Source organism: Lissotriton vulgaris, chromosome 2_1 (genome assembly GCF_964263255.1).
Source record: "Lissotriton vulgaris chromosome 2_1, aLisVul1.2, whole genome shotgun sequence".
Classification (NCBI taxonomy): Eukaryota; Metazoa; Chordata; class Amphibia; order Caudata; family Salamandridae; genus Lissotriton; species Lissotriton vulgaris.
Genome location: NC_141687.1, coordinates 1936235044 through 1936261164, shown reverse-complemented (window position 1 = coordinate 1936261164; position 26121 = coordinate 1936235044).

Here is a 26121-nt window from a genome sequence, read left to right as displayed (position 1 = left end):
ACCTATTTGAGCCTTCTGGATGGGATGCTAAATGTGGGGCCACCAGGGAGGAGTTCTTTAAAGCTCAGAAAGAGAGCTGAACTCTAGAGGGCTTAAGGTGGCAAGGTGAGGCGCAGGCAGCCTGTGACACCTCTGGAGATCTCCTTTTCTATTGAAAGAATGATCTCCTATATAGTCAGCCAACGGTTCCTGAGCCTGGGGAACCCCATATGTTATTGGTTCCCCAGTACTGCAGAGTGTTCCTACTGGGTCTGGCTCATGATATAACCCTTGCATGACTTCTGGGACAGGACAAGACTTTATTTGCCCCAGATGAAGGCAGCCTCAAAGGTATTCTGCAGGTCACATCCCATCTGCTAGTCCATTTGGAAATCAATAAGGGAAGAAGCTAAAAACTCCCCCTGTTTCCTTGCATGTCATTGTCACCTCCTCTGAAAGGGTGGGAATTGACATTGTTGGGACCCAGGACACCAATGTCCGCACAAGCAGTAGCTATGGCTGTGAATGTAGTATCCCACAGAATTAGAGTCTCGCAGGGGCACCAACCTCATGTCTGCATTTATGAAGTCAATGTGGGATCAGTGTGGGATAACATTTAAGTTTTCCACACCCTATGAACCTCAGACCAGTAGGCTTTCTGAGAGGTTCAACAAGACACATAAAGGCATGATTATGGGCCTGCCTGAGTCCATGAGGCAGAAGTGGGATGTCCTCTTACCTGCTTACGTTTTGCCTACAGAGCGGTACCACAGAAGGGGGTTGGATTTAGCCCATTTGAGCTCCTCCATGGTCACTTATTTGGGGACCTCTCAGTCTGATGAAAGAGGGGTGGGAACAAGCTCGCAAAATGCCTCCCAGGATGTGGAAACCAAATGCAATGTTTCTGGAAGAAGGCCTCTGAGAACCTAGAAACCAGTCAGTAGGTGATAAATCTCTGGAAGGACCAGAAGGCCACTCTGGTCTAGTTTGAATCTCAATAAAAAGTGTTGGTGTTGGAGCCAGTGGAGCCCGAGGTCCTACGAGACTGCTAGTTAGGGCCTTATGAGCTGAAGGAGAGAAAGGGAGTGGTCACCTACCTGCTGGACCTGAAGAACCCTGGGAACCCCTTAAGGCGAATTCCATGTAAATCACCTCAAACCCCATTTTAAGAGCTCTGAAGTCACCTTGCTTCTGGTGACAGATGATGGGATCGAAGAGGAGAATGAACCTTTCCCCAGCCTCCTATCTTTCAATGGACAGGATGGGTCAGTGAAAGGTGTCAACCTCTTTCCTTCCCTGACCCCAGAGTAGCAGAGGAAAAGTTGGCCGTTGTTGGGCACTTTGCCTCGCTGTTCTTCCTCAACCCTCGGCTTGCACATTTTTGTACCCATGACATTGGTACTGGTAACAGTATCCCTGTGAAAAACAACATTTACAGGCTATCTGATAAGGTGAGAGCTAGCATCAAGGAGGAAGTATCCAAGATGTTTGAATAGGGGTGGTTAAGCACTCAAATTGTCCCTTGTCTAGGCCTTTAGTGCTGGTACTGAAAGTAGCCTCTCTTGACACCATCCCAGAGCCCAGATACTGTTTACATTATAAGGATCTCAGTCAGTTACCCATCACCTGAGCTGATGAGCTCACAGACAGGCTGGGAGCTGCCAAGTACTTCAGTATGTTTAATTTGACATCAGGGTACTGGCAGATTGCCCAAACTGAGGGGGCTAACAAGAGGTCTGCATTCTCTACCCCACAGGGCCATTTCCAATTTAAAGCAATGTCCTTTGGATAGAGGAAGGCCCCTGCCACATTCCAAAGGTTGATAAACAGAGTCCTAAAAGTGATAGAGCCCACCGGTGTGGCCTACCAAGATGATATATCTGTCTCCAGTTCCAGCTAGGTAGATCACCTGTTCCACCTTCAGGAAGTGCTACAGGCTCTGTAACAGATAGGCCTGACTATCAAGGCTGGCATGTGCCAGATAGGGCAGAGATCTGTAGTGTATCACCTGTTGTGGGGGGGGGGCAAGATGCAGCCCCTCTAGGCCAAGATTGAGGCTATCCTGCCAGGCGTACCCACTCCAAACTCTAACTGAAGTAAAGATCTTCTTGGGCCTCACTGGATAGGACGTTTGTTAAGTGCTATGACATCATTGTTGCCCTCTTAACTGAGTTGACTTCAAGGAAGCAACCCAAGAAGGTGTTCTGGACAGAGGTCTGCCGGAAGGTCTTTAACACACACAAGGAGGCCATGTGTAGAATACTTGTACTCAAGGCCCCTCACTACTCTAAAAAATTCATAGTGCAGAAGTTTTTTCTAAGCATGACATAAGGGCTGTATTGTCACAGTTAAATGAGGAGGGCATAAATCAACCTGTAGCCTACATCAGTAGGAGCTTACTCATTTAGGGAACAGAGATGGAATGTTATTGAGAGAGAAACCTTTGCTCTGTTCTGGGCACTAAAGACGTTGGGCTAAAACCTGATTAAATTTCACTTCCGAGTTCAGAAAGACCACAGGCCCCTCAGATGGCTCAGCAGATCCGGGGTGAGAATTCCAAACTGTTGAGCTGGTCCACCTTTATGGTGGATAAGTATGGGCGGAAAATCTGTTCCGCTCGCGGATTTTCAGTAAATTCGCAATCCGCGAGATTTGCGAATTTCCCGCAAAATCCGCAAATCCGCGAGCAGCGGATTTTATGGCTTGCTCGCACTGTTCACGTGAGTTCGCGGCTTCCCAGTTCAACTTCGCGCCCGCGAATAAGCGCTAAATTGCAGAAATACGATCTTAGCAAAACTGAAACTACTTACCAGGTTCAAAAGTTCAAGCTCATCATTAGTAGCCATTTCCTGTAGTGCTTCCTGAGGGGCCCCTCCAGAGTTCAGTTGCCTACTTGCAACTATTATGTGACCCTGCTCTGACCCTCAGAATAGTTACACATATGCCACAAAGTTCCTGAATTACAGCTAAGGGAGACAAGCTGGAGCCAGGCTGGAAGTTCAAATCCAGTGACACATTAATCAGCCCCTAATTCATTATTGTCAGTTGGGGCAGGGCAGGTGTTGTAACTAATTTTGCAACAATGAAAGCACTTAGCAAGTGCAAAAGATCACTAATCAGGAAGCACGAAGGAAGCAGGTGCCAGCTAAAAAAATATTCTGTGACACATTAATCAGCCCCAAATTAATTCAGGTCACTTGAGGCAGGGAAGGTGTGCTTTGCTTTGCCACAATAATGTACACTGGACAACCAGAGGGTGCTGTGATGAAACAGATGGTGGCATGGGTGAGCCAGAGGGTGGCATGTGGTGACAGAGGGTGGCAGTGATGAAGAAGAGTGTCCCAAACAGGCTGGACACGTAGAAACAACACGTTCGCAAAACTTGCGACCCGACAGGTAAGTTCGCGTTTGCGAAATTGTACAAAAACCCTCGCGACCTGGCAGAAACCCGCGCGAACACAAAAAAAAAAATCCGCAAAATTCGCGAACGCGAGATTCGCAAAATTCGCCCATGCATAATGGTGGAGCACTGCCTTTGGTCAGACCATTCCAATGCTGATGATCTATCCAGGTTCTTCCACCTTAGTGATGAGAACTTGCATTAGGGTGGGTAGTTCCTCCCTCACTCAGCTGAGGGGGGCACATGTTTTTCCTGATAGTCCTTAGGGTGGTCTTCCCCCAAACCTTTTACCTTCATCCCTCCTGTTTTCCCAGTTCTGTTTTTGTTGGTATTAGGCTCTGTGCATTTCACCGCTGCCAACCAATGCTCACTCCTCTAAACATGGTAAAATTGGCTTTCACCTGATTGACATTAACATTGTCCCAATGGCTTGGGCAGTCAACCTCAAATCTAGGGAACTGGGTTCGAGTCTTGGTAATGACGCTGAGCATCTTGTGATTCGGGGCAAATCACTTAATCTCCCTGTGCCTAACAAAAACTATTGTGTCCAGATGTAATGCAACTGGTATGCATTATGTAGAGTGCTCTGATACCCGATCTGGGTCAACTTTGCGCTATATAAAATTCTGTATAAAAAAAGTTCCTTAAAAGTCTCTAGTAAAGTGGTAAATCAAATACCGAGGTCTGTAAATTAAATGTGACTAGAGCTATTAGTGGGCCTGCAACATTAATTGCACCTCCCACATAAGTGGCCCTTTAAAACGTGCCTCAGGCCTGCCACTGAGGCCTGCATGCAGTTTTAAACTGCCAAATCAACCTCGCAAAATAAACCTCTTACCAGGACCAAACCTCTCTTTTTCAGTGTAGGAGCTAAACATCCCATGGGGAAGAGTGCAATTTATTTAAAAAAATAGGACCTATAATCTCAAGTTTTACATCTTCAGGTAGTGAAAAAATCCTAAATTTGTTTTCCACTATTGTAAAGGCTACATCTCCCACAGGATAACATTAGGTTACCTAATTAGATTGAATAAGTGATAGAGTTTGACTGAGAATAGGTAGAAATGTCACGTTTGGACTCAAATGAATTGTAATTTTAAATCCTCTTTATTGGTTTAGTCAGATTTTAAGTCACAATCCTAAAATTTGGCACTTTTAGAAATTTGGCATTTTCTTGCCATAACCATTTGATGCCTGCCACCGGTGTTCGGGGTCACATGACAAATTGCCTTTGTGTAGTCCCCTCTGTCAGTGAGCCAAAGGGGGGCTAAGTATTGGCATTATGGGCCATCCTGAACAATAACAAAAAGGAAACTCTCCTTAACATTCAATTAATATTCAGGTGATACATCCATCATCAAAAAATACATTGTCCAACTACTACATTGATTAATCATCTTTTTAATTATAAAAAATATGTTTTTCTTTCATTTTTTATATAGATATATAAATATATTCATATAGATATATAAATATATTCATTTACCTGCAAAATATTTACATAATCTCAACAAGATTGTGAGCCCCAAGAGCATGTTAAATAAACATCTCCAGATGCAATCAAACACCACCAGACACACAACTAGCAATCTTACACAACACAATCACACTCCATGACATAGATAAACTGAACAAATCAATGCATATTATAATTCATTTCACAGATACATAGAACAAAAAGAAGAAAGAAAGTACCAACGTGCGTTTCAGAGTGGAGTCAGAAACCCACAATTACTTTGTCAGGGCGCAGCAAGTAAGTATTTCATTGGGTGGTCAATGGTCATCCAAACATCAGGGAAGTTTCTTATACGTGGTGCAAAGAGCTCTACATAATAATTGCTTTAAACTTTTAAAAACAATATTTCAGAATGTGGTGAGGACTTAGTCTCACAGTTGATAATGAGTTTCAAACCCAAGGACATAATTTATTTCCTCCTAGGGGATGTAAAAATAAATTTGGTGTTTCAATTCCTTAGGTATTCATCAATAGCTGTGGCGACAAGGGCAAATTACCATCTCGAAACAAAATGTACGGGTGAAGCGTCAAGGATCTCTGCAGATAATAAAGTAAAATAATCTAGAGGTTGGGATGTAAAAGCTGTTTATGGTATGACCTTCTAAGGTGTCATGACTTCTTTAACTGGTGTTGGCTGTGGTCCCACCCTGTCAGGCTCGGCATTGGTTCTCTTCGGGGCGGTGCTGAATATCCAATACCCTAGCCCACATGACTCTCCTAGAGTCTGTAGTATATAACACAGTCTGCCAAGATAGTCCCGTGAGCGCGGAAAAGGAAGGGGACAGCGGGGAGGGTGATCTGAAACGACAATGACAGAGATTTAGTAAAAAAAAAACCCTAAACCCCACAATGCACGTAGTCAACAAGAAAATCACACTCCTTACAACAGTGACCTAAATCCCTACCTTAAAGGGAAAAATCAAAGGCTTTGTATTATAGGGGAGGAAAGATGAGAGCAGAGATCAGGGACTGTAACCAACTGAAATGACAAATGCATAGAAAAAATAATGAGCTTATGATTTCATATGAGGATATGTAAGTCATCTATAACACTACTACATACCACACAATGCTGGTGTTTCTCTGTAGGTTATACCACTCCCTTTGTTTCTCGTACCCCTGAATCGTCTCCCCTGTATATTCAAATACAAAGCGTAGTGAAGAAACAATATGTGCAAAAGGAAAACACAAAAAACGGCAGGCAAGGTTACAGCACCCTTTCAAATGTTTCCTGCGCAATTGGTGAAGTTCATACAATAAGGTATTAAGAGATTCCTTATGACACTTCTCGTTTCCGTAATCAAGAGATTTAGTTCCATAAACCATAGGAGTTCTTAATCCTCTTGCTCTCTTCCCAGTTACGAATATATACACAAGTGCTCAAATTGCACTATGCACGCTTTCAAATGCTTGATAACCAAGTTTCTCCCCGCAATGCACAACGCGGGTTTTACCTTGAAATCCAACAGGAAAATACAATGGAGAGAGAACCCCTGTTGGAATTCACAAGGGTTCTCCGTAACTGCACACAGCCTTGTGCACAATGGAACAGCTACGGGTATTCACCCTACCAGAATGGGGTGAACGATTCGTAGGCAACCCACAGTTCTCCAAACACAAGCGTAACTCTCTACAGCACCGTACCGACCAGTCCGTAGTCTGCGTCGAGAATTATCGGCACAGCTGAAGATGACAGGATGTGTTTTATTTCCGGGTGTTTGTGTGACAGACGCTGCTGCGTGACGTCGTCTCCCTGCATTCCGGGAAACGTAGTTCTTTTGTATACTTGCCATTTATCCGGCATTGCGCGGACAGCGACTCTTCACGGCGGTAATCCTGACAGTACATCCCCCTTCACAAGAGACGCTGTCCAGCGGCAGGCTTCCCAGGAAACATCTTATGAAACCTAGCCACCAGACGAGGAGCATGAACCTGACTCGCAGGCTCCCAAGAATTCTCCTCCTGACCATAGCCCTTCCAAGAAATCAGATACTGCAACCGCCCCCTCACCCTTCTGGAGTCAAGCACCCTGTGAACTTCATATTCTTGGTCGTGTTGAACCCATAGTGGCATCGGGGCACGCCGAACTGGACAAAGAGAGGGTTTCAATAGGGACACATGAAACACAGGATGGAACTTGAGAAGTGCCGGCAGACGCAACCGGACCGCTACAGGGTTCACATGTTTCACTACCCTACATGGTCCTATGAACCTAGGATTAAACACGCTATGCCTCCTGAATCTGATATGCTTGGTGGACAACCACACCAGGTCCCCCGTTTTGTACACGGGGCAAGGCCTGCGGTGTTTGTCAGCCTGCGTCTTGTACCTGCTCTTGGCATGGTCGAGGTTTTTGCACGTGTCTGTGAGTATCTGCCGTATGCGCAACAACCTGGCCCTGACGTCTGGCAGTTGTATATTGTCACTCGGAAGCAACATGGGACTGATTCTAGGATGGTGACCATAGGAGCAAAAAAACGGGGAATGAAGTGTGGACGAATGCTGCGTGCTGTTGTACGCCACCTCAGCCACCCACAGCCAATCCACCCATGAGTCAGTGTTGGTCTGAACATAGCAACGTAAATATTGTTTCAGGATTTGGTTCAGTCTCTCCGTCTGACCATCGGTTTGAGGGTGGAAGCTAGTAGACAATGAAGAGGAGACCTGCAATGCAGAACACCAGGTTGTCCAGAACCGGGCAGTGAATTGAGCCCCTCTGTCCAACACTATCACCCTCGGGAGACCATGTAGTCTTACTACATTCACTAATAGGAGGTGAGCCAATTGACTATTTGTAGGTATCTGGGTACATGCAATAAAATGCCCCATTTTTGTCAGATAATCTACCACCACCAGGATTGTTGACTTTACTTGATCTTTGGGGAGACCAACAATAAAGTCCACTGAAAACCTCTCCCAGGGCGTTTCAGGTGTGGGCAAGGGATGTAAGAATCCCTGAGGTCTTTGATGATCAGACTTCATCTGGGCACATTGCGTACACTTTTTCCCCCATTGCTTCAAGTCCACTCTTATCGACGGCCACCAGAACTGTCTCAGGGCTTTCTCAAGTGTTTTTACCATTCCCATGTGTCCAGCACAAGGAGCTTTGTGACACCATGCAAATACAGTCCTTCATAGTGTCTTTGTGGGTACAAGTACTTGGGATCCCCTCATAGGTACACCGTGTCTGATCTTCCATTCGGGGTGGTGTCGAAGCCAGGTTCTCCACACACAGGTTTGTATCCCCCTACGTACGCCTTGCAAAAAATCCCCTGTTTGAGTTACTCCCACCACCTTGGCGGATCAATGATGGATCTTTTCGGCGTTGTGGCGTGCATGGCCGGGTTTTCGTGTCTCGTTAGGGCATCAGCCTTTCTATTCTCCACATCGGGTCCTAAAGTGACAACAAAGTGGTACTCCTCGAAGAACAGCATCCAGCGTAGCTGTCTGGGTGTGAGATGATGAGCCGCTCGTAAAAACTGGAGGTTCCTGTGGTCCGTATAGACCGTAACCTGATGAGTAGCACCCAAAAACCAATATCTCCATTCCACAAAGGCATCACGTATGGCCAACTATTCTTTTTCCGCTATTGTATAGTTTTGTTCAGCGGGACTGAGTTTTCTGGACATGAAGGCGATAGGGTGTAACATTCCTGTGGCTTCCTCCCTCTGTGACAACACGGCCCCTAGGGCCACTTCTGAGGCGTCAGCTTCCACTACAAAAGGCAAATCCGGATTGGCATGAGTCAGAACGGGAGCCGTGGAAACGGCCTCCTTCAACCCATCGAAAGCTTCTTGAGCTCCTGTATTCCATAAAATGGGACATTTTTTCTTGTAAGACGAGTCAGGGGTGACACTAGAGCAGAGAATCCGCGAATAAACCGCCGTTAGAAGTTAGCAAATCCTAGTAGACACTGTATGTCTTTCACAGTTCGTGGACGAGGCCACTCCTTTACAGCTTTCACCTTCCTTTCTGCCATGACTTGACCAGAGGGTGTGAGCATCACTCCCAGAAATTCAACTGTGGTCACATGAAACTCACATTTCGTGATCTTACAATACAAACGATGATGCATCAGGGCTTGCAGAACTTGGCTCACGTGTATTGTAAGTTCTTTGGAGGTGTCTGAATACATCAAAATGTCATCTATGTATACAACAACGAACCGGTCAAGGAATTCTCTCAGAACCTCGTTCAGAAAGAACTGGAAGGCGGCCGGGGCGTTACATAGCCCGAAGGGCATCACTAGATTTACAAAGAGCCCGTACCGCGTCTTGAAGGCCGTCTTCCATTCGTCGCCGTGCCGTATACGAACCAGATGATATGCTCCCCTTAAATCGAGCTTTGTTTATATACTGGCTGATCTGACTTGTTCCAACAACACCGGGATCAAAGGCAAGGGATATTGATTCTTAATGGTTATGTTGTTCAGGGCTCTATAGTCGATACAACATATTTTTTCCCCGTTGGCCTTGGGGATAAAGAACAGGGGCGAGGCGGCAGGTGATCTAGATGGCCTTATATACCCCATGGCCAAGTATTTATCCAAATAGGCCCGCAAATATTCATTTTCGGGTATCGTGAGGGAATAGAGCCGTCCATTAGGAACCACTGATCCCGGGAGAAGATCTATACGGCAGTCATATGCTCTGTGTGGGGGGAGCTCCTCCGCCTGTACATCGCTGAATACTTCTTCGAATTTTCTATAGCACAGTGGCAATGAGGTCTCTTTCTCAGCCGCTGTGGCTATTCCGTGTATCAAAGCCAAAGCCCTGGAGGGTCCCTCTGTAGCGCGTACACACTGATGTTGACAGTAGTCCGAAATGAATCGTACCGTCTTGGTTGACCAATGAATAACTGGTTCGTGTTTTTTCAACCAGGGAAGCCCCAGAATGACTCCATATTGTGGTGCTTGTATTATGTTGAAGGAGATCTTTTCGTGAGGATTTCCATTATGGATGAGGTCATATTCGGGTGTATTGAATTTGATAGGCCCTGCAATCAATTCACTCCCATCCACAGCGTACACCATTTCAGGCTGTTCCTTTGTAATGAGACGTACCCCCAGTCTTTTTGCTTCTGTAAAATCCATGAAACATCCCGTAGCACCAGAATCTACCATGGCCTTGATGTTTTTCTCCTCCATATCCACAATCAATGTCATAGCCAGAAACAAATGTTTGTTTTCTTGGTCACAGGCCGGCGTTATTGAAGGGATGACTTTTCTGCTTGATAGGTCCCCCTCACTCACCTTCAAGCACTGAAGTTTTCCGACTTCTTCTCACCGGTTCCTGCAGTCGTTTGCCATGTCCTATATTTTCCGATTTAGGTTTCACCGGACAGTCTCTCAAGTAATGTCCTTTTTTGCTACAATATAGACAAAGACCATTTTTTCGGCGATATTCTTTCTCGTTTAACGTTAAAGCTGCTCGTACTGCTCCAATTTACATGGATTCTGTTGTAGTGCTTGGCTTCTCCCCCACTCCTCCTTTATCATAGGACAAAACGGGCTGTTCTTGTTTCTTGAGCTCCCCTTTTCTCTCTCTTATTCTACGGTCCAACCTTAGTGTCAGCTCAATGAGAGCCGTGCAGGAGCGAGGTTGAGGATCAATGTGGGCCAGCACGTCCTTCATTTCGTCGTTTAAACCTTGATAAAACAAGGCAGACTGTTTTATTTCAGGCCAATCAGTTTCATCCACCAGACGACGAAAACTGTTCAGGTAGGTCACCAGGTCAGTGTTGCCTTGCTTCAGGACTAATAGCTCCCTATCGGCAGTGAAGGTTTCCGCTCTACGGTCGAAGGTCTTTTCAAACTCTGACCTGAACTCGTCCCAATTGTAGAGAAGGGGATCATCTCGCCGTACTACAGGAACCGTCCATTGTGCGGCCTCCCCCCCTAAGTAGGAAATAGGGAAAGCAACCCTAGCCTGGTTGGTGGCAAACATCTTGGGCTTTCACATGAAATGTAACAACACCTGCGTCAGAAACACCTGCACATTCTTGTTGTCCCCATAGAAACGCTCAGGAGAGGCCAAGGGGATTTGTGTGGGCATTTCCACCACTACCGAGGAGGAGCTGACCCTATATCAAAGGGATTCCCCCGCATGCGATCCATTCTGGCTTTTAACTGTGCGTTTTCGGATCTAGAGGATGCCACCTCTCTGTTGGAGGACGCTAGCTCCATCTGCACTAAAACCAAAGCTGCCATTACATCATCTATAGTAGCCATGATTTCTTCAACACAGCCAAGAAGAGAAAACAATTGTGGGCCGATAATTGTGTCAGGCTCGGCGTTGGTTCTCTTCAGGACTGTGCTGAATATCCAATACCCTCCCCCACACGACTCTCCTAGTAGTATATAACACAGACTGCCAAGATAGTCCCGTGAGCGCGGGAAAGGAAGAGGACAGCGGGGAGGGAGATCTGAAACGACAATGACAGAGATTTAGAAAACACTCCACTAAACCCCACAATGCACGTAGTCAACAAGAAAATCACACTCCTTACAACAGTGACCTAAATCCCTACCTGAAAGGGAAAAATCAAAGGCTTTGTGTAGGAGAGTAGGGTCTGCTATCCTATGGTCACCCCAAATTTTTGCTTTTTTCTCCACTGGTTTCTGACTTAATGTGGCTGTGGGCCTGCTAATCAGACTCACAGCCTGCTGTTCTCTCTCTAAATTACTGCCAATGCACTTTAGGTGCATTACGAATTGGAACTGGTTCACCTTATGAGCCCCTGTAGTAGTGTACCTTAGGTACCCAGGGCATAGGTGTATCCAAGGCCTACCAGGGGCTGCAGCATGTATTATGCCACCCCTGGCCTGGCCTCCATATTTGACACAACTGGCTGATCACTCAGCTGGGGTAAGTTGGTGTAATCACCTCTTACTTAGGTACAGTATGCCTGTGCCTAAACCTAAACTGGACACATATGTTCCTATCATCCACTCCTATGGAAGGCCTCGTCAATCCTGGAGGCAGAGTGCTTGGAAATATGTGAGATGGTGCTCTAGCATGAGCTGAGCCTGTCTGCAGCTGTCGGGAACCACTCCCTAAGCTGGTCCGGGATATTGCCATACCATATACTCTTAAGTGCATTATAATCCTCGCGGTTATTTGCTATCTTTGGTTTGGCTTTATCAAAACATGTCGAGTAAGGAGTCATACGAATTGGAATACTATCCCCTCGCCAGTTCTGGCGATGGGGATAGCATTCCACCCTTCTAGAGGGACACGACAGGTGTGTAGCCTTAACCCCGGTTAAAGTTAAACAGAGCCTCAGCATCACAAAATGGATGCTTCCACCACAGACACGAGTCTGGCCTCCTGCGGCTGACCGAAACTCGGCAGATGGTGGCCTGGACAAAGGGTTTCCTGCCTTGGGAGGTGCGAGCACCACCCCAGACAGGGTTTTGTGTATTGGGTAGGACAGGGCTGAATAGAATCAGACATGCCCAGGGCACACAAGGTGTCCCCGTGCATAGGCCAGTCCAAACCGATCCTGGGACTTTCCAGACCCAGGCTTGGCGCGGAACTGGACAAAGGAAAGGGGGTGTAACCGCCCCCCTTCCTGGTTCCTCCCAGAGGAGGGACCTAGTAGGTGATCCACCCCTCAGATTGGGAATAAGAGTGGGAGCAGTGCCATTGCACAGCAGATCATCCTGAATCAACTTAAAACTAAGAAGACGACTGGACTTCGACATTCTGCTGCACAGAAGACTGAAGAAGAATCTCACTTGTGGCCTAGGAGTGGCCACCCTGTGAACACAGGTACCAACCAGCAACTCGACGTCTGCTTTGCCGCCGCCTCCCGCCGGAGCCCGAGCCCAGAGCCCGACAAGAACCAGACTCCCAGACTTCTCAGAGCCCGATCCACAGTCCCTGCAAAGAAGGGACCCGTGGAGGCACCGAGTGACGTGGGACCGGACCTCTTGGAAGACACTCAAAAAGATGACTGCGCAGCTTCTGAGGCCTCCTCAATGTTGTGCTTTGGGGATTGAGAACCCCCACCATCGAGCAGCCCTTGCACCGAAGATCAGCCCTCCAGCATCTCCACGATCTGCGCGGGGCCCTTTTGCATTGTGCCACTCGACGTGCCATCCCGGCCACTAGCCACGTGGTCAGCGGCCATCTTGGCGACGAAACCGACGATTTACACAGCAGGTCTGGTTGCTCCAGACCTACCCAAGCTCCTGTAAAAAGGAGCACCCGCTCTGACCTTGCTGGTCCGAGTGTTAAGCATCTTTCAACTTCTGCCTGGCTTGCATTTGCCAAGGACTGTTTGCTCCGATCAAGTTGCCGACACCGCCAACAGCGAGAAGCCTGTGTGGGACAGCTCGTGACCGACTCCTGGACGTCCTTGACCCCGGGTATCCACGTGGCTGCAGAAAGAAGCTACCTGACAACGCCTGTTTGCACCCGACATCGCCTGGTTCCAATCTGGTTCCACGGTAGTCACTGGCTAGTGACTTTGAACATTGTCCCCTCTGCTTTCAGGTCTTCACAACTTCAGATCCACCCTTGGATCCACCGGAACTCTTCACATCGAGCCGCCTGCAGCATCTTCAGCTCCAAGCACCCTCGACCAGCGTGACGAAACCCGACACTACTTCGACCCTGTGCACCCGCTTCCTGTGGGTGAGGTAACTCAGCTCCGCCGGTGCTCCTGCACTGGTACACATCTCAAGGGCCTGTGTCTTAAGTTTCAGCTCCGTAGGTCACTCGGAAGGTTCCTAACTTTCGAACTTTGTACTTTTTACGCACCATAGACTTTGCATTGGAAAGTGCGTGCACTTTGAACACTGCACCCGAGTCCAGCGGGCCTTTCGCGACTTAATCATTGCTAGTCTCGAATAGCTTAAGCGATTCCCAAGGCCCTAGGCCTGTTCCTTTTCCTATTGGTATCTCTTATACCACTTTCTTAGTATATGGTTTAGGGGGCCCCTAGGGCTCATCCATATTGTGCAACTTTTGTGTATTTTAAACTGTCTTGTGATTTAACGCTTGTGCTTCTGTGCTCATTAAGAGTCCAGGGGATTTTATAGTTAATAAATCAATATATATTTTCAATATATATCTGTGTGGTGTCCCTTTCATTTGGTATTCAAGGGGGTTGTGTATGGTATAACAGCTGGCTTCACATGCCTTTCAGAGTTTAGCCTAAGACTGCTTTGTCCACGTTACCACTAGGATAACTGGTCTACAAGGTTGAATTACAACCATCATCATAAGGCTTGCTTGGCATGGTACAAAGTGATCACTAAGAATTAGTGAGCATTATATACCAGGCCAACTTCTCACACTTTGTATTTTAGGGGAGGAAAGATGGGAGCAGAGATCAAGGACTGTAACCAACTGAAATGACAAATGCATAGAAAACACAATGAGCTTATGATTTCATATGAGGATATGTAAGTCATCTATAACACTACTACATACCACACAATTCTGGTGTTTCTCTTTAGGTTATACCACTCCCTTTGTTTCTCGTACCCCTGAATTGTCTCCCCTGTATATTCAAATACAAAGCGTAGTGAAGAAACAATATGTGCAAAAAGAAAACACAAAAAACGGCAGGCAAGGCTACAGCACCCTTTCAAATGTTTCCTGCGCAATTGGTGAAGTTCATATAATAAGGTATTAAGAGATTCCTTATGACACTTCTCGTGTCCGTAATCAAGAGACTTAGTTCCATAAACCACAGGAGTTCTTAATCCTCTTGCTCTCTTCCCAGTTCTGAATATATACACAAGAGCTCAAATTGCACTATGCACGCTTTCAAATGCTTGATAACCAAGTTTCTCCCCGCAATGCACAACGCGGGTTTTACCTTGAAATCCAACAGGAAAATACAATGGAGAGAGAACCCCTGTTGGAATTCACAAGGGTTCTCCGTAACTGCACACAGCCTTGTGCACAATGGAACTGCTACTGGTGTTCACCCTACCAGAACAGGGTGAACGATTCGTAGGCAAACCACAGTTCTCCAAACACAAGCGTAACGCTCTACAGCACCTTACCGACTAGTCCGTAGTTTGCGTCGAGAATTATCGGCACCGCTGAAGATGACAGGATGTGTTTTATTTCCGGGTGTTTGCGTGACAGACGCCGCTGCGTGACGTCGTCTCCCTGCATTCCGGGAAACGTAGTTCTTTTGTATACTTGCCATTTATCCCGCATTGCGCGGACAGCGTCTCTTCACAGCGGTAATCCTGACACACCCCACATAAAGAAATAACAGGTCCAAGCAGCCGAGCGCTCTAGTATTCTTTCAAGTTAGCGGATCGGATAATGCCTCCATGTCTTCAGGGAACAGGCACACGAATGCGGCAGTCTGCCAGGATGGGTGGGGCAGAGATGTTCCCTTTGCCCACTTAAATTTCAGAGGTCTCCCTGCAGCCCACACACAAAGGAATCTGGCACCAGTCCTTTGTCACCCCAGACTACTTAGAGACTTAGCAGGAGAAGGTAATAACTTTCAGCGCCTTAAGATAATCTTGTGAGAATAATCAGATAGGCACCCTAAATGTTCACTAAAGACCTTAATTCAGATTAAAATTGAAGAGTCATGATGAACTTCTCTCAAAACATTAGAAGGATTGCCACCAGGAACCAACATAACACCAAGATCAGCTTGGTGAATCCAACTAATTATACTGTCACCCTTGGAAGAGATGTATATCTTCCCAGCTGTAAATCTCTTTTTAAGTTCAATATCACCCTTGAAATAACCGAACAGTTTAATAGTCTGTTCACCATAAGCAAGTGGTCTTATGTCTGGTTTGAAGATTTACACTTTTCCCGACAACATTTGGGGATTAAAGTGATTTTTGCTCCAGAGTCAAAAAGCATATCCACTGGTTTGCCATTTACTAAGACGCAATCAACTGGACTGTAAGGCTTGACTTGAGAAGATATGATTTGAGAAACTTCTGTTTGAATTTGTCCACAATGTAGATCATCAGAACTAGAATCAGAATTGTTCTGTATCCACACTTCCTTAACACGTTTATTTTTTTTTACTTATTTGTAATCTACAAGCTTTAGTGAAATGACCCACCTGGTAGCACTTTGTAGCATCAGGGGACTTAAAAAATAAATAAATGTTTATAGGGAAAATGAGGTGTGGAGGAGAAACGTATGAGCATGGGGGTCCTCAGTCACTAAAACAAGTTAAACTTGGCCTCTATGTGTCCTTTTTTCGGGTCACAGTCCACTTTTTGTTTCTTTTTCCCACTCTATACGGCGCCGTCTACAAGCGCGGACCGTTGTAGAAACAGCTTCCGCATTTCTAACCTCGCCAGCACCGGGTCCCCGGCACATCGTTTCTTACACAGTCACTGGTGAGCCACTGTACTTTACCTTTTATCTCATACTCTTTGTATACATTTTCCCTGATTTTTATGCCATTCATGTTATTTTCAGCGCTGTGCAGCTCCCCCTTCAGAGTACGACTTACTTCGTTCTTTTTCAAAGAATGCTTTTGGTAAGCCCGCGTTTGTTTATTTATTCACTTCACTCCCACTCTTTGACCGACATGGCGTTTTTATTATTTTTGATGCTTACTCATTGTTAGATCACGCATTTACGCCTTCCTCTTGGTTGACCCTTTGGCATTGTCACTATGAGCACCCTGCTCTGTTAAGTAAGTTCATATACATACTTTTCCACACATGCATGATATCTTCTTTCACCGTCCTTTCTGTGCATCGAGCACCACTAATTAGCTTTTTTCACGCTAAGGGAGAGATAAAGGCTTTCAGCTTGTTCACTACATTTTCTACGTTCGTTTACCCATTTTTGCATTTCGTAGTTTTCTCATCTAATCCTGCGCTCACTCATCACAGAGCACTAATATGTTGCGTTCGTTTTTCACTGCCTGTTCACCAGTTTGCACTGCTAGATTACCCGCCTCTGTACTTCTAACGTTCATTCACTTCTCCATTTTTTTAATTCTTGCTTTGAATTCCCCTAGCTTATCTTCCTCGCATCCTCTTGTGCTGATTAAATGTCTGCATTCAATATACCTTTATTAAAACATTACATTGTTTTCCTAGAATCCCCTGATGAAGGGCTGTCCCTTTAGCCCGAAATGCATTGGGATTTTTAAACTGAATTGTTTTTGAAGAATTGCTTCAACACTTCCTGACTGGGATTATGTGAATCTTGAACATTTTCCTTGGATAACCTTTGATTTTATAAAAAGAAACACTACTGAAAAAAGCTAGATCTTGACGTTGTTTATTCAGATGTTGTCCAAACATCGTGTTTAATTTACTGATTGACTTGTTTAACTTTATCGACAATTATCAAAGACTTATTTATTTACACTCCCCTGAGTGATTAGAGCAGAGCATAAGGCCGTCCAGATCAGCATCTGGTGAACTTTCTCTTCCTGGCCACTCACACAGGGACTCTGCCAGTTTATATATTGCCATTGCATAATCAATGGACTTTGAGCTGTATGCAAATACTATCCTGTGAATAACTTGCGACAGGCGTGTGGCTAAACTTTTGGAATATATTTTGACATCCCCGCTAATTATGGTTTTAGGGCGATAGGAGCCCAGTTCACAGACAGGTTTATCTTTCTTTTGAAAGACTATGATCTTTGCCAGAGTCCAGGAGTTTGGCAGCGCCATTCCTTCGGACGCCTGTAAAAACAGAGATGCCATAATTTATTTTAATTCCACACCAAAGATCAAGTAGAATTCTGTGGGGATTAAGGGCCCGATGTAAGTAATTCTAATTTACCACTTCTTAAATACCGAATCATACCGATTCGGTATTTAAGAAGTGCTAAATTAGAGGGGGGGAAATGTAGGTAATTCAGAATCGGTATCCCCCATTGATTCCTATGGGCCTTGAAGCCCATAGGAATCAATGTGGAATACCGAATTGGTATTTACCGATTCGGTAAATTCCGATAGTTGCAACGGTGCAGGGGGTGTCAATTTGACACCCTCTGGCACCCCAATTTCGGACTTGTGTGCCATGTGGCACACAGACATGCATGTCACATTGCACAGGTGTGCATGCACAGATGTGCATGCACACCTGTATTCAGTATTTTACCACCCAATAGGATTGGGTGGTAAAATACCGATTCGGTAAGGCCTGTGGGACTCAGAAGAGTCCCACCTACATCTCAAGGTTACTGAATCGGTAAAAATACTGATTCGGTAAATTTACTGATTCGGTAAATTTACCGAATCGGTAAAATAGGGTCCCTACGTCAGGAATGACCATTTACCGGTTGGTAACGGCCGGAATCGGCCGTTACCGGTCGGTAAATGGACACCTACATCTGGCCCTAAGTCTGGCCCCTCCGCTTTAGCTCTGGGTAAGTTTGACATTGCTTCTGTAAGTTCATCCCAGCATAATGGACAGTCTAAAATCTCCCTTTCTTCCTGTAATAGAATCCACTGTCAAAGAAATATCCGATTAACGACTTAGTACGTCCTTATGCTGCCTCCCTTGTCCCTCCATATGTTCAGTGTAGAATGCCTGGTAAAACTTGTAAAATGCTGCTCGATTTCCCTTGATTCTGATACCAGCCCTAGTATGAGATCACTCACTGACAAAATGTCACCATGTGTCAACTCTTGCCTCATTCTTATAGCTAGTAGGTGTCCAACTCTTTCACTACGTTTGTACATTTCCTCGCAATAAACTATTGTTTTATCTAGTGTCTTATTTAACCCCTTCGCTGCTCGTCATGAGGCATCAGTCGCTCAGCTCGTCATGAGGCATAGTTGAGCTGTGCTGATGACGAGCTGAGCTTGTCATGAAACAATGGTATTCAAAGAATAGCAGCACAGGAGGGGAAAACCATTAGCAGCCAAGGTGTTAATAACCTTCCATGAATTACTGCCACTTCAGCCTGCGCTTCCTCGTATAGCAACAACCAAGCCTTCTTCTGCCTGGGCCAAATTTTGCTGGTTAAACTACAACTTATCCTTTTCCTTTTCCCTTTTCCTAATTGAAAATTGTATTGTTTCACCCTGGATACCTGCTCTTAAGGTGTCCTAGACTATATCCAGTGAAGCTGTACCCATATGTCTCGGCACAAAATCTGGGGTCCACTCCATCATATGTCGCACGTAGGCCTCATCTAGAAATAGGGTCCTCTCAAAAGTCCAAGTGGAATTCTTTTTCAGAGGCCCTCCACCCTGCACCTGTAGTAATATTGGGCTATGGTCCAAGTGAATATTTGGGAATCGCTCAATTGTACTTTTATGCAGAATTGTAGATAATGCAAAAAATAAAAGAATCCAACCTTACATGCTTCTGATGCGTGGAGGAATGGTAAGTAAACGTGTGTTCTGGCCGTCTCTTTGCTGACCATGCATCACCCAGTCTATGTATATGTAACAGATTGCTTAGTGTTTGGAACACTTTGGGCTTCCTTCCCTTATATTTTTGGTCACATCCCCAATAATAGTCATTACGTAACCCCCGATACCTCAGGGACGCGTTATTCTATACGGAACATACACTAAGATGTGAGGAATCTATATTGAAGGAGATCGTGTATGATCATAGTGTGGCTTTGTTTACGAACCTCTGCACCAAGATTACAGACTTTGTGACATATATTATCCACTACTTTACATGCCTATCAGACATTGAATACTGTTTTTAAAACGTGGCCATGTCCATATACCTCCAAACCCGAATGACTGACCTTGTGCCATTCATCATTTCCACTCTTCCCTGCCTTTAACTACATATACAGATCTTTCGATGGTGGCATTGATGGACCACCCTAAGATGATCATGGACATCAATGTTTGAACAGATCGGGCCCCTATAGTCCATCTATATATGAAGGTTTATTCCATCCTGTGCTACTAATATAAACTTCGGTTTTCTTTAAAGTATCCAGTTCAAATACCAAATTTTAGTGCAGTAGATGGACACCTGATGAAGGCATCAATGCCAAAACGCACGTAGTCCACATCTACCGCATTGCCTCTATGAACTCCACGTCTATCGTATTTACCTATGGAATTAATTTATTTATGTGAATTTTGTTAAATGTATTGTGTGAGATAAATAAACTCTTTTAAAAAAAAAAAACAATGAAAATATGAGAATTCAAAACAATAATAAGTTGTTTTCAACAATAAAATGAAATATACTTTTCCAGATTAAGTGTATATATATATTTTCTTGTAGTAGTGGTTACTTTCTACAAAGACACTTAGAATAGGTTGTGTCCATTGTTTGATTTAAGCTAGCTATAGACCTTTATTTAATTCACTTTTTTCCCTATGTATAGCTTGTTCATTAGATAGGGTTCCCCTGTTGCCAAAAGAGCACGTCCCCAATCACAAGCAGGATTTATGTAAAAATCTCTGCATAGATTTATAGGAAGTGGCCAATGTGCTAATTCATTAGCTACCCATTCTAATAGAAAAGAATTGTCAATATTGCTACCATAAAAGGAACATAGAGCAAAATTAGACAACCCTGGGGCTCTACAACCAGCTATTACCCAGTGTCCTAACACATCCGTGCATACTTGTGTAAATTGAATTGACTTATTACAAGCTTGTTCACGTTCCCAGTATGCTATAACCAAGATATTTTAAAAGACCTTCCTGTGTACCCTCTAAATGGTTTTTTTACTGGCAGACAATGTCTGCCTGTAATGAGTACAACCCTTATGACACTGTCTGCCTCTTTCTTAAATCATTTAAGCTTCAAATATTCACGGTAGCTATCCATAATTTTCCCATCTCTTAATTTCTTTAGTTTACAACCTGTTTTATGCATAAATTCCCAACCAACACAAAAAGCCCCACCCAAACCTTTGCCTTCCTTTGTCGTCCCACACCACCCACCATTTGAGCCACTGTATCATTGCCTCCCTCCTTCCTTCCATCCCGGCCTCCCACCAACCCAAACACATAGACAATCAGGCATAGCCTGAGCAATGTACGACTGACACTCTGCCCCACCATCTCCCTCTTCATACTGATAGCCCCTAATCTATTTCCAATTGCTCTGCTCCCCTAATAATCCTTACAGTCAAAATATATAACATAGGGATCATCCTTTCATCTGAGGGGGCCTGTACATTCTTCTTTTTTCCTAATTTCTTCCAGGTATTCCTGTTCTTGCACCTCAGATGTAAAACTGCATGTTATTCCTTTAAAGTTTATTTTGAATCTAGCCGGATTCTGGAGGAAGACCTCAGTCCCAAAGTTTTTGAAAGGGAGAAAACAGTTACCGTAGACGTCAACATCTTTCAACTGTTTTGTGTGCAAAATCTGGTCTAACAAAGAATGAAACACCCTTACTGGATTTCAGAGCATTAGGATGGGCTTGATCAAACACTAGTTACCTTAGTGAAAAGTTCCCGCATAGCTCTAGGTTTTTCTCTCATATCTTGGGGATGTTTCTTCAAGAATAAACGAAAATGGTGAACCCTCTGTATTTCTGAATCCCAATCCCTGCTCGCTTGGTCAGGGAATGCACTTCTCAGAAGGTTCACTATATAGCTTCTAAAATTGCTGCCTTCCAAGCCTTCCGGAATTCCTAGGAAGCGCAGATTATTTCTTCACTGGTGGTTTTCTTAGTCTTCTTGTTTAACCATAACATCTTTCATAGCTGAACTTCGGACAGTGCCTTGCAGCTTTAAAGGTTCACCTCAGCTTCCAGTGCCTCTGTCCATGTTTCAACAGTGGCTAAGCGTTCAACAATTTCTCTTCATGTTTTATTCATATTGTTGATCCCTGTTTGAACTTTTTTTGTGGCAACTCTTGCTCTGCGTCCTTCATTTCTATTTTCTTCTTACACCTGTTTATTAGGTATGAAGATAGTCGTCAGGGAGGGCTCCTTATTCATTGCAGTCTCCTCAGTGCCCTCTTCCTCTCCCTCCGTCTGTGGCAATATCTGAGTAATCCCACTTGAGCTGTTTACTGGCACTACTTTTCAAGCTTTCTCTTCTTTTTTTCTTTTTACTAATTGATTTCTTTTCTTCGTGTTTGTTGATTATCCTCAATTGATGTACTGCTGCTGGAATCAGATAAAGATCTTTAGGGAGTGCCCTCTTGCCCAGAGACATCAGAATCATCAGTCAGTGAGTAAGCTCTCTCACCAAGAAGCTCAGGTGAGAGGGCTCCTGCCTACAGGCATGTACATCTAGAGGTACCTGTGCTTAGGGGTGTCACTAGCTTTCTTTCCCCCAGATCTTTCTTCTGACCAATCGCCTTAGTATATGTTCCTTGTGCCATAGGCGCAGATTAATTCTTAGCTTCACTCCTTACAGATTTCTCTATCGGTATTCCAGTGCGATACCAGGGGGGGTTAAATCATTGGTTTCACCAATCATAAGTCTTGCATTCTCCTCCCTTTTCCATTATTGTCATCATCCCCAATCTCCTTTATCAGGGTTTTATCCCTCCTTCAGCTAGTGATATATTATATTTCTGTGAGTCTCCCAAAAAACTTTCAAACATAGAGTCAACAGCAGGTTGTGCAAGCCCCCCTTCTGCCTGTGGTGTAGATTTCGCAGCAGCAGTTTTTTTGCCTCCAGTTTCTTGCTCCAATTTACCAGTTCCGCCATGCTGTCTTAGGTCGGGGAATGATCTGCAGGTCTCCGGTAGCTATTTACCCCCGTGGACACTCCATTATTGAAGGATTTTCCGCGCTCTCAGCAGTTCGTCAGATTTGCTTCCAAGCTGCGCAATCGACTACCGGATCGTAGATCCATCGAGGAAGATGGTGAGAATGACAGCAGTTAGTCACCCGCCTTCTTTACTGTTCAGTCGGCTCTTATTGATTTTAAGTGCTGTTCTTCACTTTTAATCTTAAAAATTCCTATCTTGGCTTCTATTTATTAAATTTTTATTGTTTTGGAATTGTTTTATTTATAAAACTGAGCTTTATTTTTCCAAACGGGTGTGGAATCTTTTTGTGATGTTTTCACTGTGTTACTGTTTGAAGTGTGGCACAAATACTTTACACATTACCTTTTAAGTTAAGCCTGACTACTTTGTGCCATGCTACCAGAGGGTGAGCATAGGAAAATTTAGGGTGTGTTGTGACTCACCCTGACGAGGATTGTGGTTCAGGCTTGGTCAGGGTGCATACCTCTGCTAATCAGAAACCCAATTGCTAACAGCTACTTATTAAACCTACGTATGTATGCTTGCATGTATGCATTTGTATGATATTTATATAGCACAAACCGAGCTGATAGTCAGCAGAGAGCTCTAAATGGTCAAATACAATCATAAAAGTCAACAAGTGAGTGAGATAGGAAGCTGGGTTGTGAAGCATAAATGCATTATGATGAAGTCTTCTTTAAAAAAGTGACTCTTACACCTGTTCCTAAATTGAAATAGCGCTGGAGAAGTCCTGGTAGATATGGGGATGTTTTTCCAGATGCTGAGTGCAAGCTAGAATAGCCTGATGTCTCGTTTACTTTTTCATACTTCTTAATCCACGGTCTGATGGTGTCCTGGCTTTGAGTGTGCTGAGATCCACCAGAGATGAGTTTGTCTGCAAGATAGGTAGGGGTGCTGGTTGTGATGGCTTTGTAAATGATGCAGTTTTGAAGATGGTACAGGCTGGCTAATGTACCCAGCAGAGTTCAATCAGGATGGGGATGATGTAATCATATTTCGTCAGGCACTGGACAAGACATACTACCCCTAAAGGTTATCAGTGGGTAGTCTGTGAGGCCATGCGTTAGTGCATTACCACCCTTTAGTTACTGCCCTGTTAGATGCAGGCGACTTCCCCACTATGCCCCAGTACACATGAGAGGGCGGGGACATTAGCCGCTCCATACAAAAGGAAAATGTAAACTCTCACTTCAGGATTGTCATAACAGCACTGAGTAAAATTTGCTTGTGAATGCATGCACACTTTCAAGCACTCCTGTATTCACACCAAGACTTGAACTCAGTTTCCAATGAGTCTCTGTCCTTTGTGAGTCTGAATGCAAGAAGCTAATGTCTGACAGCAATGATTGAATCATGGGGCATGCAAATACACCCCTTCTCCAGCGTAGGTGTTCGTCAATTTTAGATGACACCAGGAATATGGTCCTGCCTTGTACGTGGCATATTTGTATCAGTCGCTCAGTCTTTCTGAGCCTTCCTGCATGGTTCCAGGAAGGAATGCTGGGATCCCGTTGCTAATGCAGACTCAGACTAGTGCTCCTTTATCTATGGGGTGCTATCCACCTGGTCTTATCAATGTCCACGTAGATTCCCTGAAAGGATTGAACAGAGGGAGACAGCGCTCCTCCTTATCTGCAGCACTCTGAGAAGCATTCTATATGCCTGGATTTACCCAGCCTCACTGTGGCAATCTGATAAGCTCCAATCAGCCCTTAGACACCTGCAAGGTGGCCATGTTTCTCAAAGGAGTTCCAGTGAGCTAAGTGCCGGTTATACTTCACTTTTTGCATGTGCATCATGGCTTTCTGTTCATCTAGGATGTAGATTGGTGACAAAGAGCTGTATCTCTTGCTTGACATTTTCTCATAAAATCTAGGATTCAAAGGCACAGTGTTTCTTTTCAGAATACTTTTTCAGTTACTGGGAGAAGTGAGGGTTTTCCATTTCCCATCTAGAGACTGTTGTGTTTCCTAGGAATAAGGCTCTTCAGCAGTTTTCACAGCCTTAATACTAGTTTCATCATCACTAGAATCACTTAAATTTGAGCCTGATGACCAACCCAGATCATCCGAAAAGGAATAGAAATCACTTGGGTCCTTATCCCTTTCCTTATCCCTGTCTTTTTCCCTGTCTGTATCATCGTCGTTCTGATTGCGTAAATCTTCAGGGAGAGTTGCCCCTTGTTCCAACTGTGGAGTACCCTGATTCTCTGACCGAAGACCGATCTGGGTCTCCATCGACATAGCTGCGACTAGATCTGGATATATGTGCTCCAGACTATGAATATCAGGTTCAGCAGGAATTATAGGGTTTGCATTTATTATATTATGAGGAGTATCTGCGCCTATATTAGTCGTGGAGGATATATTGAGCTGTTCCAAAACTACCTCTACTTCCTCCGACACTTCCCGCAGTTCTGGTTGTGCAGTTGATATAGCTGATATGGCATTTATGAATTTTAGTAGTGTACATTCCAGTAATCTATTATCCCATGATTAAGTAAGAACGCTACTTTCGAGTTGCAGAATTGTGTAGATTATGACACAAACTAAGTTTGTATCAAATTCAAAACTCGTTTGCTCTGTTTTTAATCACACAGACACAAAAATGTATTTGATTCATTTTTGCTCTTGATAAATATATTCAGAATCCGTACATATTTTGCATATCGAAGCATTGCGTTTCACATTACCAATACCAAACACCTTGTAATGATTTAGCCTCCGCGCTAAGTGCACGCGGCCTCTGTCCAGCGTTGGCCTCGTGCCGCCTGCGTGCGTCCTGAGCATTCTGTGACAGTTGTGATGTCAGTTGAGATTCGCCCTGTTACCTGTGAAGCCGCATGTATTTGTTTCCAGTGGGACTCAATAAAGTATTAACTTAAACTCATTTACGAGTGTTTCCCCTTAATTACTACACTCGATAATGGCGACAAAGGATTTTGAGTCCCACAAAGAACCCACGAGGAAGGGAAAGAGAAGTGAGTTTGAATGAAGATGTTCAAATAAACTCACCTGAAGAGCAGCAGATCGTCGATCTTGTGAAGATAAACGTGAGTGAATCTTCGGGGGTATTCCACTGATTTTCTGAGGACTAATAGTCAAGTTGTGGATTGTCACGCTGACTCGGTGAGAAAGGGGTTGCTGGATTTCTCACACGGAAGCGCTGTGCCATTTACCACGTGACTGTTTGCCCCGCCTCGCTCCATTTACAAACACAGTTGTTTAACTCTTTCACTCCAAAGGGATTTATTGTGCTGTGTCAAAGGGAGCTCACTCTGTGAGGAAGCATCGCATGACTTCTCTCACAGAAGCACAGCCCCTCGCTCTCTCAGGAGAAAAATATTGAAAAACCTGTCAGTTTAAACCTTACCACAAGGAATCCTTTTGGGACAAAATTAAAGCGGCAGATGAAACGAAAATAATACAGAAAAAGGAAAAGAAATTACTTTGATATTGTCGTGCATACAGTGTGCAACGTTACTCACGGTGACACGCACACCTTCAAAGTTCATTGTTGATTAATGACAGCATATAAAGGAAGACTAAGGGGAACATAAAAAAAAAGAGAAAGAAAGAAAAAGAA